This window comes from Hyperoodon ampullatus (assembly GCF_949752795.1).
Source record: "Hyperoodon ampullatus genome assembly, chromosome: 5".
NCBI classification, from domain to species: Eukaryota; Metazoa; Chordata; class Mammalia; order Artiodactyla; family Ziphiidae; genus Hyperoodon; species Hyperoodon ampullatus.
The window spans coordinates 100,571,494-100,586,316 of NC_136918.1; the positions used below are offsets into that span (position 1 = coordinate 100,571,494).

At 36.7% G+C, this 14,823-nt stretch overlaps 1 pseudogene across 1 annotated transcript; it reads right to left on the minus strand.

Annotated features, from left to right (window-relative positions):
* Window positions 1–1,732: 1,732 nt before the first annotated feature.
* Window positions 1,733–2,724, minus strand: LOC307053802 (olfactory receptor 5AC2-like; annotated as a pseudogene). Its single transcript has one exon. The product of its transcript is annotated as an olfactory receptor 5AC2-like (transcript).
* Window positions 2,725–14,823: the final 12,099 nt, after the last annotated feature.

Consider the following 14,823-nt stretch of genomic DNA (forward strand, 5'->3'; position numbering starts at 1 on the left):
CTGAATTCATTTACCTTTTGCTTGTCTGTAAAACTTTTGACCTCTCCATCAAATCTGCATGAGAGCCTTACTGGGTAGAGTATTCTTGGTTCTAGGTTTTCCCTTTCACCACTTGAAAAATATTGCAGGCCCTTCTAGCCTGCAGAGTTTCTGCTAAAAAATCAGCTGATTGCCTTATGGATGTTCCTTTGTATGTTATGTTACTTGTTGCTGCTTTTATTGCTGCTTTTAATATTCTCTGTTTATCTTTAATTTTTGTAATTTTAATTACAGTGTGTCTTGGAGTGTTTCTCTTTGGGTTCATACTGTTTGGGACTCTGCGCTTCCGGAACTTGGGTGACTGTTTCCTTTCCTGGGTTAGAGAAGTTTTCAGCTATTATGTTTTCAAATATGTTCTGAGTCCCGTTCTCTTGCTCTTCACCTTCTGGGACCACCGTAAGATGAATATTTCTGTGCTTAGTGTTGTCCCAGAGGTCTCTTAAACTGCCTTGTTTCTCTTCATTATTTTTTATTCCTGTTCAGCGTCACTGATTTCCACTACTCTGTCTTCCAGCTCACTGATCCGTTTCTCTGTATCATTTTCTCTATAATTGATTCCTTCTAGTGTATTTGTCGTTTTAGTTATTGTATTCTTCATCTCTCTTTGGTTGTTCTTTATATTTTCCATTTCTTTGTTAAAAACTTCTAACTTCTCACTCTGTGTATCCATTCTTCTCCCAAGTACTTTCATCATCTTTACAATCATTACCCTGAACTCTTTCTTGGGTAGATTGTCTATCTCCACTTCACTTAGCTCTTCTGGGGTTTTATTTTGTTCCTTTGTCTGGAACATGTTCCTCTGCCACCTCATTTTGTCTAAGTATTTAGACAATGCTATTTATATTTTTATGTGTGTGGGTAGTTAGTTACATTTCTTGACTTTGGAGAAGTCGCCTACGGTAGAAGATGTATTATGCATCCCAGGAGTAGACTCCCCTCTCATCATCCAAGCTATATGCTCTAGGAGTTCCCCCTAAGATGGCTGCATGGGTCCTTCTGTTGTGGCAGGCTAACTATGTGAGCGGTCTGATAGCCTTGGTTGGCCTCTAACCTGGTTGATTGCCAGGCCCTGCCTTGTGTGGACTCTGATAGCTGCTGGTTAGCAGGGCCTGATCACGAGGCAGCTGACTGCAGAACCCCAGGGGGCTCTGGGACTAGTGCTAGCTCACTGGTGGGCAGAGTCAGGATTCAGAAGACTGAAGGCTATTGTTCCCCATTGCTGGGTGAACCCAGGTCCTGGGGTTAATGCTGGACTACTGGCAGGCAGACTTGGGTACCAGAGTCTTGCTGCAGGGCCCAGAGATCCCAGAGCTGGTGTCAGATCAGTTGGGGTTGGAGGGAGGAACAGTTCCTGACACAGTTGGGTATAAGGTCCAAGGTGTCTTGAAGCTTGTGTTGGCCTGCTATAGGGCAGGGACAGGGACCGGCTGGTCCCATAGTATGGTCTGGCCTGCTGCGGGTGGGCTGGGTCAAAATGTTGCGGGATTGTGGTTTTTTTGCATTGGGTGTTTGCCTCCTGGTGGGTGAGGCTGGTCTAGAGGCTGGTGCAGGTTTCCTGGAGGACCAGGCTTGTGCCTGCCCCCGATAGGTGGAGCTGGGTCTCGGCCCTCTTGTGGACAGGGCTGTGTCTAGAGATGTGTCTAGAGGGGTTATGGACACAGGAAGCCTGTCAGCTGATGGGTGGGTCTTGTCCTCACCCAGTAAGTTGGTTGGCCTGAGGCATCCCACCACTGGCACCTATAGACAGTTGGTTGGGTCCAGGTCTTGGTACTAATGAACTAGTGGGAGGATTCTGCAATGGCGCCCACCAGCACCATTGTCCACATGGTAGAAGGAGCTCCCAAGAATGCTCTATATCCCCAGGGTGAGCTACCGTCATCACCTGCCTCTCTGGGAGATTCTCCACATACCTGAAGATGAGCGTGCCATAGTACAATGAGACAGAGAGCAGATGGGCACTGCACATGGAGAAGGCTTTGCTTCTGCCCTTTTCAGACTTTTTTTTTTCAGAACGTCAAAGAGCACACAAGTGTAAGAGATTATCATGGTCATTAAAGTGGATATTTGTATAAAAGCTGCAAAAATAGTTATCATTAGTGCCTTAACAGGTGGGTCATTGCATGAAATTTTGAACAATTGTAACATTTCACAATAGAAATAATGTATTACCTTAGACCCACAGAAAGTTAATCTTAATAATAAACTCACATGAATCAGGGGATGCAGAAAACCAATTGCATATGAAATACTTTTTAAATGAGTGCAGAGTCTGTTGGACATCACCACTGGATAAAGCAAGGGTTTACATATGGCTACATAGCAGTCACAGGCCATCGCTACCAGGAGGAAACATTCTGTAGTTACACTGGAAGCAAAAAAATAAAATTAGGTGATACACTCAGATAGGGATATCATGGCAGTCTTGTCTAAGAAATTGACCAGCATCCTAGGTGTTACAGAGGTTGAAGTGCAAGCATCTGCAAAGGCTAAACCACCAAGGAACAAGTAAATGGGTGTGTGAAGGTGGGCATCCTTCCAAATAAGAGCCATCAGCCCAAGGTTGCCCAGCATGGTGGTGAGGTAGATGACCAAGAACACAATGAAGAGGAGGACCTGCAGCCATGGTCACTCTGTGAGTCCTGTAAGAACAAACTCAGTCACCAGAGTCTTGTTTCCTTCTGACATACTCACACTTGATCACTGTACTGAGAAAATGTGTGACAAGGACAGTCACTAAAGTTTACACAAAGTCATGGCATTTTATTTGCAAATTAAATTATATCTTACTGTTGTTTCCCATTTAATTAGTTTTTAAAGGTTAACTTTCATCCTATAATAAGTCTGTTTACAAATTCTGTGTTTAGGTAATTGACTCTAAAGTTGGAAAAAAACTGAAATAAGTGCAAATATGTGAGGCAGTACTAAAACCATGCGGAAGACTATTGCATGAGGAAGAGATGCAAATGCAAAACCACTCCATGTGGGAGAGAAATAGACTAATAATTTAATATAGGCATAACCACACAACAGAGACATTGCAGAGACAAATCTGTAAGCAAAGAGAAAGAACAAAAATATGTTGGGAAAGAATCTGTGACATTCTGCATATATAGGGTTAGTAATTATAATACACACACAACCTCTTACAAACTAGATGAGAACAAATTAAATGCCCCAGTGAAACAAAAGGGCAGAAAATATGAACAGACATGTTTATGGAAGAGCAAGTCAATGTGACCAATAAATATATTAAACAATATTCATCCTCCTTAATAATTAGGAACATTTTTTAAATTGATGCATATTTTCACTTGTCAGATAAACAAAAAAGCAAAATGAGAAATGATATCAGTTGATGACAGGAAAGTGAAAAAGAAAGCACTTCTAATGTAACTGGTGAAAATATAAATTGTAGCAGCCTTTTGAATCTGACATTATCTGTCAAATTAGAAATGTATATAAACTTTGATCAACCAGGCTTACTCCTGGATGTATATTCTATAAATAATATCACTCATATACAAGAATAAAGTACAAGGATATTTAATAAGGCATTATTCATGAGGGCAAAGCCTGGAAACAGAAAGAACAAAATGTAGAATGGTTGAATAAATTATGGTACAGTCTTACTGTGGATTATTATTCAGACATAAAAGAAATGTATTTGAATTGTATCAGTTAACTGTGGGAGGATTTTCTCAATGTATGATTAAGTGAGGGAATCAAAATATAAAGAAGTTTAAATTTTATGGTCCCATTTTTATAATTTTCAAAATTTTTTGTTTATAAATATAAATAAACATGATGATATGAATGTGGATAAATGTGGAATAATATACCAAGTTGCTAACACTGGTTTTTTGGTGCAGAAGTAGATATAGTGGCAGGAATAGTGAAAGCAGAGAAGAGATATTTTGGTCCTACACACACACAAAAATTATGCTAAAAACATATCATACACCCTTTAGTATATTATTTTGTTATATATGTATGCGTGTATGTCTATGTTTATGCCTGTGTGTCTGTCTGTATGCATATGTATGCCTGGAAAGATATATAGAAGGTTGGTCACTAGTATATTAATAGAAATAGAAAAAATAAAATGTTATTGTTACTTTTAACAAGAAGTATTTGACACTGGAAACTCTAATTAAAAATAGGAACAAAAATCTGTAAATTTTTCTATGAAAATATCTATTAACAGTCTTTAATTCTCAATGATATTTTCCATTTAAATATTCAGTAATAGACTATTGAGAGCAGGCATTATTCTTTGAAATAGTCAAAAGGCATTTGGAAATTGTTTAAGGTGGTATCCAAGTATAGTAGTCATTTTTATAGTTTCTCCATATAGTTTCAATGCTTTTCTTTTTTTTTTTTGCATCTTTATTGGAGTATAATTGCTTTACAATGGTGTGTTAGATTCTGCTTTATAACAAAATGTGTCAGCTATACATATACATTTGTTCCCATATCTCTTCCCTCTTGCATCTCGCTCCCTCCCTCCCACCCTCCCTATCCCACCCATCCAGGCGGTCACAAAGCACTGAGCTGATCTCCCTGTGCTATGTGGCTGCTTCCCACTAGCTATCTATTTTACATTTGGTAGTGTATATATGTCCATACCTCTCGCTCGCTTTGTCACAGATTACCCTTCCTCCTCCCCATATCCTCAAGTCCATTCTCCAGTAGGTCTGTGTCTTTATTCCTGTCTTACCACTAGGTTCTTCATGACTTTTTTTCCCTTAAATTCCATATATATGTGTTAGCATACGGTATTTGTCTTTCTCTTTCTGACTTACTTCACTCTGTATGACAGACTCTAGGTCTATCCACCTCATTACAAATAGCCCAATTTCACTCCTTTTTATGGCTGAGTAATATTCCATTCTATATAGGTGCCACATCTTCTTTATCCATTCATCCGATGATGGACACTTAGGTTGTGTCCATTTCCGGGCTATTGTGAATAGAGCTGCAATGAACATTTTGGTACATGACTCTTTTTGAATTATGGTTTTCTCAGGGTATATGCCCAGTAGTGGGGTTGCTGGGTCATATGGTAGTTCTATCTGTAGTTTTTTAAGGAACCTCCAAACTATTTTCCATAGTGGCTGTACCAATTCACATTCCCACCAGCAGTGCAAGAGTGTTCCCTTTTCTCCACACCCTCTCCAGCTTTTATTGTTTCTAGATTTTTTGATGATGGCCATTCTGACTGGTGTGAGATGATATCTCATTGTAGTTTTGATTTGCATTTCTCTAATGATTAATGATGTTGAGCATTCTTTCATGTGTTTGTTGGCAGTCTGTATATCTTCTTTGGAGAAATGTCTATTTATGTCTTCTGCCCATTTTTGGATTGGGTTGTTTTTTTTTTTATTGAGCTGCATGAGCTGCTTATAAATTTTGGAGTTTAATCCTTTGTCAGTTGCTTCATTTGCAAATATTTTCTCCCATTCTGAGGGTTGTCTTTTGGTCTTGTTTATGGTTTCCTTTGCTGTGCAAAAGCTTTGAAGTTTCATTAGGTCCCATTTGTTTATCTTTGTTTTTATTTCCATTTCTCTAGGAGGTGGGTCAAAAAGGATATTGCTGTGATTTATGTCATCGAGTATTCTGCCTATGTTTTCCTCTAAGAGTTTGATAGTTTCTGGCCTTACATTTAGGTCTTTAATACATTTTGAGCTTATTTTTGTGTATGATGTTAGGGAGTGATCTAATCTCATACTTTTACATGTACCTTTCCAGTTTTCCCAGCACCACTTATTGAAGAGACTGTTCTTTCTCCACTGTACATTCCTGCCTCCTTTATAATAGATAAGGTGACCATATGTACGTGGGTTTATCTCTGGGCTTTCTATCCTGTTCCATTGACCTATCTTTCTGTTTTTGTGCCAGCACCATACTGTCTTGATTACTGTAGCTTTGTAGTATAGTCTGAAGTCAGGGAGCCTGATTCCTCCAGCTCCATTTTTCGTTCTCAAGATTGCTTTGGCTGTTCAGGGTCTTTTGTGTTTCCATACAAATTGTGATATTTTTTGTTCTAGTTCTGTGAAAAATGCCAATGGTAGTTTGATAGGGATTGCATTGAATCTGTAGATTGCTTTGGGTAGTAGAGTCATCTTCACAATGTTGATTCTTCCAATCCAAGAACATGGTATATCTCTCCATCTATTTGTATCATCTTTAATTTCTTTCATCAGTGTCTTATAATTTTCTGCATACGGGTCTTTTGTCTCCTTAAGTAGGTTTATTCCTAGATATTTTATTCTTTTTGTTGCAGTGGTAAATGGGAATGTTTTCTTGATTTCACTTTCATATTTTTCATCATTAGTATATAGGAATGCCAGAGATTTCTGTGCATTAATTTTGTATCCTGCTACTTTACCAGATTCATTGATTAGCTCTAGTAGTTTTCTGGTAGCATCTTTAGGATTCTCTATGTATAGTATCATGTCATCTGCAAACAGTGACAGCTTTACTTCTTCTTTTCTGATTTGGATTCCTTTTATTTCCTTTACTTCTCTGATTGCTGTGGCTAAAACTTCCAAAACTATGTTGAATAAGAGTGGTGAGAGTGGGCAACCTTGTCTTGTTCCTGATCTTAGTGGAAATGGTTTCAGTTTTTCACCATTGAGGACGATGTTGTCTGTGGTTTGTCATATATGGCCTTTATTATGTTGAGGAAAGTTCCCTCTATGCCTACTTTCTGCAGGGTTTTTTATCATAAATGGGTGTTGAATTTTGTCAAAAGCTTTCTCTGCATCTATTGAGATGATCATATGGTTTTTCTTCTTCAATTTGTTAATATGGTATATCACATTGATTTTTTTGCATATATTGAAGAATCCTTGCATTTCTGGAATAAACCCCACTTGATCATGGTGTATGATCCTTTTAATGTGCTGTTGGATTCTGTTTGCTAGTATTTTGTTGAGGATTTTTGCATCTATGTTCATCAGTGATATTGGCCTGTAGTTTCCTTTCTTTGTGACATTCTTGTCTGGTTTTGGTATCAAGGTGATAGTGGCCTCGTAGAATGGGTTTGGGAGTTTTCCTCCCTCTGCTATATTTTGGAAGAGTTTGAGAAGGATAGGTGTTTGCTATTCTCTAAATGTTTGATAGAATTCACCTGTGAAGCCATCTGGTCCTGGGCTTTTGTTTGTTGGAAGATTTTTAATCACAGTTTCAATTTCAGTGCTTGTGATTGGTCTGTTCATATTTTCTATTTCTTCCTGATTGAGTCTTGGCAGGTTGTGCATTTCTAAGAATTTGTCCATTTCTTCCAGGTTGTCCATTTTATTGGCATAGAGTTGCTTGTAGTAATCTCTCATGATCTTTTGTAATTTTGCAGTGTCAGTTGTTACTTCTCCTTTTTCATTTCTAATTCTATTGATTTGAGTCTTCTTCCTTTTTTTCTTGATGAGTCTGGCTAATGGTTTATCAATTTTGTTTATCTTCTCAAAGAACCACCTTTTAGTTTTATTGATCTTTGCTATCATTTCCTTCATTTCTTTTTTTTTTTTTTTTTTTTTTTTTGCGGTAGGCGGGCCTCTCACTGTTGTGGCCTCTCCCCTTGCGGAGCACAGGCTCAGCGGCCATGGCTCATGGGCCCAGCCGCTCCGCGGCATGTGGGATCCTCCCAGACCGGGGCACGAACCCGTGTCCCCTGCATCGGCAGGCGGACTCTCAACCACTGCGCCACCAGGGAAGCCCGTCCTTCATTTCTTTATCATTTATTTCTGATCTGATTTTTTGTGATTTCTTTCCTATTGGTAACTTTGGGGTTTTTTGTTCTTCTTTCTCTGATTGCTTTAGGTGCAAGGGTAGATTGTTTCTTAAGGTAGGATTGTATTGCTATAAACTTCCCCCTTAGAACTGCTTTTGCTGCATCCCATATGTTTTGGGTCATCGTGTCTTCAATGCTTTTATTATTTATTCCTAAGTGGTTTTTAGGTTTTACTGGTATTATCACTATAATGTCAGACATTTTTATGAAGTAATAAAGTTGATTTTCTTTAATTACTTATAAACTGTATCTGAATGAAAATCCAGAATAGAATTTCCCAAGTATTTTGCAGTGAATATGTAACTTCCCGTGCTATTTGAAAGGGAAACAAAAATACATTTACTATAATAATAACAAAATAAAAGTAAGATTTAAAATATCAATTTCATTATTTTATAGCCATACCCCTTGACACACAGTACATAGAGACATTGAATGAAAATGCATTAAAAGAACTAGTTTTGTTTAACCAGTGGCAAGAACAATGAGTTGTTATTCTCCCTCTTCATTAAGGTAAAAAAAGTTTTTTAATACATTTAAATTACTAAACACATGCCCACAGGGATCCCTTTTATAATATATACACCTAAGAAGATTCACTGGAGTATATTTACTGAAAATGGACTACATGAATGTTAAGGAAATGTCATTTTCTTTCCAAAGTGGAGATTTTGGCCTAAATAAAGTGACCGTGCTTTCTTTGCAACCCAAATTACCAAGTAATAGACATTTTTAATTTCACTTCATGAATTCAGCATAATTAAGCCAAGAAGTAGCAAGCTTTGGGAATTGTTTTTTCCTTAAGAGTAATATGAAAGAAATATCTGCAGATGAGAGTAAAGCAGACAGTGCTAGCTATATATTATATATTTATTATATATTTTTATTATATATTACAAGGGCTATATTACTGCAGCCCTTATCCTCATGATTCCATGAAATTTTAAAAGCTATGTGTTATAGACAGCCACCAAATTTAAAGGCCAGGATTATCTTCATTCTGCAAAATTACAAATAAAGTATATACAACCCTCATGGCTGTGTCTCAGTTCTAAACTCTCTGTATTATAAAATAAAACTTAAAGCTATTGAATCATTGTAATTGTGGTTACTTTAATTTTTTCCATTTACTTCATTCTTCTATTAAGGTTTATTATTTATAAAATTTTGTCTCCTTTTACAGTAAGCCATCCTCTCCCATCTGTCCAGATTTTGATGACTGTTGAAAAAAAAATCTCAGTGCCTTTCTGGAATTTTAATTTCCTACATCAATATCTTACATAGATATTTTGGTATCTAAAGACAAATTGCAAAACTCTAAGTAATGGAAAATGTAGAAATCACTGAACTCTCACCCAATTCCCGCAAAACATAGGGAAATTGAAAAGTGATAGTTTTCCTGAAGTAAGGTAGAATAGACAGAAATGAGGCAGTGATTACTGGCACACTGATTTTCATCAGTAACTCAAAAATGAATGGTGATAATATTTATTACTTCTATTTCAAAACTTGTTCTTTAAAAAACAAAGGAAAGGGGCTCCCCTGGTGGCGCAGTGGTTGAGAGTCTGCCTGCCGATGCAGGGGACATGGGTTCGTGCCCCAGTTCGGGAAGATCCAACATGTTGCGGAGCGGCTAGGCCCGTGAGCCATGGCCGCTGAGCCTGCGCGTCCGGAGCCTGGGCTCCGCAACGGGAGAGGCCACAGCAGTGAGAGGCCCGTGTATAGCAAAAAAACAATAAAAAAAAACAAACAAAAAAAAAACAGAGGAAAGAAAGATATTCCCTCAACACTTCCAAAGGATTCCCTGTAGGATGAAATTAAATTCATTCTGCTGGGCATTGTGAGTTAATCATAAGTTCACCACCACAACTAGCTGTCACAATTAACAACTGTATTTATAATCCACAGGGATTACTGTGGAAGATCTATACAGAATATCAATGAACAGCCTTTAGGAAATATTTGTTTTCCTTTCTCTTTTTTCTTTTAATGAATAGTATCATCCAAAACCCTACTTTACATGTTTCTTTGAAACTCTCAAAGTTACCTAAAAGTCACCATGTCCAAATTTGAAATTAGAATCTTCTGTAATCCCACCCCCAGGTATATTTACCCTCCAGTGTTCTCTATCTTGAGGAGTAACACCACTAAACCATCAGTTATGCAAACCATATAACAGAAAAATCCTTGACACTGAACTCTCCCTCTGATTCCATGCATCAGCCATTGTCAAGTTGTAAATTTCATCTCCTGGAGTCTCTCATATTCATCTACTTCTCACATTCTCTATAGGTACAACCAAATTTTGCATAGATTATTAAAAAACTTCCTAAGAAATCCATCTGTATCCACTAATACACTCATCCAATTCATTCTCTACATTGCCCCAAGACCAATCTTATTAAATGTAGAGTTGGTTATGTCACTACCCACATTCATTCCTACCACTGTCCTGGCCTGAACTCTGTCTCCAAAAAAATCATAAATAAAAGTCCTTGCCTCCAGTACCTCAGAATATGACTCCATTTAGAGACAGGGCTTGTCAAGAAGTGATTAAGTTAAAATAAGGCCATTAGGGTGAGTCCTAGTCCAATCAGACCAGTGTCTGTATAAGAAGGGAAAATTTGAAGACACAAAGAAACATCAGCTATGCCTGTACACAGGGCAAAGACTATGTGAGGACAATTGGCAAGCCAAGGAGAGAGGCCTCAGCAGAAACCAATCTCTGTTGACACTTTGATCTTGGACTTCCAGCCTCCGAACTGTGAAAGATAAATTGCTGCTGCTTAAGCCATCTAGTCTGTGGTGGTAGTTATAGCAGCCATAGTAAACTAATACATCCATCCATTCCCATTTCCACTTAAAACTTGTAAATTTTGGGGCTTCCCTGGTGGCGCAGTGGTTGAGAGTCCGCCTGCCGATGCAGGGGACGCGGGTTCGTGCCCCTGTCCGGGAAGATCCCACATGCCGCGGAGCGGCTGGGCCCGTGAGCCATGGCCGCTGAGCCTGCGCTTCCGGAGCCTGTGCTCCGCAATGGGAGAGGCCACAACAGTGAGAGGCCCACGTGCTGCAAAAAAAAAAAAAAAAAAAGGTAAATTTTTTTCCACTGCACTTAGGTCAAAGACCAAAAATTTTAAGCCTAGTTATCTTTTATCCCATATCATAAAACAGACCCAATATTTAACTACATACGCTGTTTTTAAAATTTCATTTGCATTGAATTGAGTAGATATATTTGTTGTAGCAATCCTCGCTGCTTTAAGAAATGGGCCTCAATATCTTAGTGAGTTAATGTAATACTTTAATTTATCCCTCAAATAAAAATTAAACAAGTTTCTTGGTTGGTTCTGTTCTAATCAGATCCTCCCATTTTGTTTCTCCACCACTTCAACACATGACTTCTATGTTTGCTATGCTCGTCTGGAACAATGATATTTAAAATATTGACTTGCTGAAGAAAATGGGCTAGAATGTCCCACAGTCTAGATTTGTCTTGTTTTTCTTCATACTGGGTAAACCTATATTTGTATACTGAGCTATACTTAACAATGTACCTCCAAATACTCGGTATCAAATAATAATCCAAAGAATGAGATAGATGTGATTTCTTAAGTGTACAATTCAACAGTGTTAGTATTTCTATAGAGTTGTGCAACCATCAACACAATCTAATTTTAGGACATTTCTATCATCCCAAAAGATGCCTATTAACAGTCAAGCCCTTTTTCTCACTCCTCAATCATGGGACACTACTAATCTACCTTCTGTCTCTATAGATTTGCCTATTCTGGATGTTTCATACAAATGGTATCATATAATATGTGGTTTTAATGACTTCTTTCACTAGCATAATGTTTTTAAGGTTCATTTACATTGTAGCATGAAACAACACTTCATCCCTTTATATTGCTGAGTAATATTACATTGTATGGCTATACCACTTTTGTTTACCCATTCATCAGTTGATGGACGTGGGTTGATTCCACTTTTTGATTCTTACAAATAATACTACTATAAACACTCATGTATAAGATTTTTTTGTTTGAACATATATTTTAATTTCTTTTGATGCTATTGTAAATAGAGTTGTTTTTTTAATATCATGTTTTTTGCTAATTGCTAGTGCATAGAAATACAATTGATATGTGTATTAATCTTTTATCCTGCAACAGTGCTGAATTTATTTATAAGTTCTATTTGTTCTTCAGTAGATTCCTTAGGATTTTCTATATAAAAGATCATATCATCTGCAATTATAGTTTTACTTCATTCTTTCCAATCTGTATGGCCTTTATTTCTTTGACTTGCCTACTTTAAAAATCATAAGGTATATTGTTTAGTTTTCTTTTCTTGTGATGTCGTTGTATTTGTTATCAGAATAATACTGGTTGTCACAGTCAGTTTGGACTGCCATAACAGAATACCAAACTGGGTGGATTACAAACAACAGAAATTTATTTCTCACATTTCTGAGAAGTCCAATGTGCCAGCATGATTGAGTTCTGGTGAGAGCCCTCTTTTGGGTTACTGACTGTCAATTTCTAGTTGTATTCTCACGTGGTAGAGAGCAGAGAGAGAAAACAAACTTTTTACTTTTAGGAGGGTACTAATCCCATTCATGAAGATTCCACCCTCATCACCTCCCAAAGGCCCCACCTCTAAATACCGTAACCTTGGAGATTAGATTTTGACATATGAATATTGGGAGATGTGAACATTCAGTCTATAGCACTGGCCCTATAGAATGAGTTAGTTGGGAAATATTCCCTCCTCTTCTATTTTTGGAACAGTTTGTGAAAATTTACTATTAATTTTTCTTTAATTGTATGATAGGATTCACCAATGAAGCTGTCTGAGGTAGGGCTTTTCTCTGTGGAAAGTTTTATAGTTACTGATTTATTATTCTCTTGTTATAGGTTTATCCAGATTTCCTATTTTTTCTGCAGTTAGTTTGGTAGTTTGTTGCTTCCTAGAAATTTATCCATTTCCTCAATCTAATTTATCGGTATAGGGTTGTTCATAATATTCCCCTATAATTCTTTTTATTTCTGTGTGGTCAAATTGTAATGTCCCCTCCTCAATTCATGATTTTAGCTACTGTAGTCTTCGCTCTTTTATTCTTGATCAGTCTAGCCAAGGAATGTCAATTTTTTTCCAAAGAACCAACTTTTGGTTTTGCTGATTTTCTCTATTACTTTTCTAGTCTCTGTTTCTTTAATGCTCTTCTATTATTTCTCTCCTTATGCTTGCTTTGGATTTAGCTTGTTTTTCTTTTCTCTGATTTTTTTTCCTTCTGCCCATTTTTAAAATTTTTTAAATTTATTTATTTATTTAACATCTTTATTGGAGTATAATTGCTTTACAATTTCTTATTCTTCTGATTTCTTAAGGTGGAAGTTTAGGCTGTTTATTTCAGATCTTTTTTTCTCTTTTACAGCTATAAATTTCCTTTCAAGTACAGCTCTAGCTACATTTCATAATTTTGATGTGTTTTGTTTTTGTTTTCATTCATCTAAAATATTTTCTAATTTACCTTTTGTCTTGAAGTCTATTTTGTCTGATGTTAGTATAGCCACTACAGTTTTCTTATTGTTGCTGTTTGTGTGGTATAATATTTTCCATTTAGAAGAATGAAAGCCAATTGAATCTAGTGTATCTTCTATAGACAACATATGGTTGTATCTTACTTTTATTGTGTCTGACAATTTTTACCTTTTTATTGTACTGTTTAATCCATTCACATTTAATGTTATTATTATTATTATTATTTTTTTTTTTTTGCGTTACGCGGGCCTCTCACTGTTGTGGCCTCTCCCGTTGCGGAGCACAGGCTCCGGACGCGCAGGCTCAGCGGCCATGGCTCACGGGCCTAGCTGCTCCGCGGCATGTGGGATCTTCCCGGACTGGGGCACGAACCCGTGTCCCCTTCATCGGCAGGCAGACTCTCAACCACTGCGCCACCAGGGAAGCCCTAATGTTATTATTGATATGGTTGGATTTACTTCTGCCATTTGATTTTTGTTTCCTGTATGTCTTGTGTCATGTTTTCTCTCTATTCCTCCTTTGTTATATTTTTGGTATTTAGTAAACATTTTAAAGTCTGTTATTTTAATAGCTTTAATGGTTTTAAAATATACCTTGAGTTTTTTTCTTAGTGATTGTTCTAGGGTTTATAATATGCATCTTCTCTTATCATAATCTATTTCAGACATATACTAACTTAACACTAGTAAGATAAGTAAGACTTGTATTGTTACATCTATATACCTTACAGAACCATTGTTACAACGATTGCTTAATATAATCTTATGTCTCTTAAATTAGCTTAGAGATAAAAAAGAAGAAAATATACATATTTATAGAATTTGTTACATTAACCTTCTTAATTACCATTTCTGGTTATATTCAGTTACCATATGTAATTTTCTTTTTTTAAATTGAAATATAGTTGATTTACAATATTATATGAGTTTAAGGTGTACAACATAGTGATTCAATATTTTTATAGATATACTCCATTTAAAGTTATTATAACTCACAGACTTCGAAAACAAACTTATGGTTACCAAAGGGGAAACGTGGCAGGGAGGGATAAATTAGCAGTTTGGGATTAACATGTACACACTACTGTATATAAAATAGATAATCAACAAGGACTTACTGTATAGCACAGGTACTCTACTCAAATATTCTCTAATAACCTGTATAGGAAAAGAATCTGAAAAAGAATGGATATATGTATATGTATAACTGACTCACTTAGCTGTACAACTGAAACTAACATGACATTGTAAATCAACTATACTCCAATAAAAATAAAAATTAAATTAAAAAAAATAGTTATTATAAAATATTGGTTATATTCCCTGTGTTGTACAATATATCCTTATAGTTTATTTATGTTATATATAATAGTTTGTACCTCTTAATCCCCTATCCCTATCTTGCCCCTCCCCTGTTCCCTCTCCCCACTGGTAACCACTAATTTGTTCTCT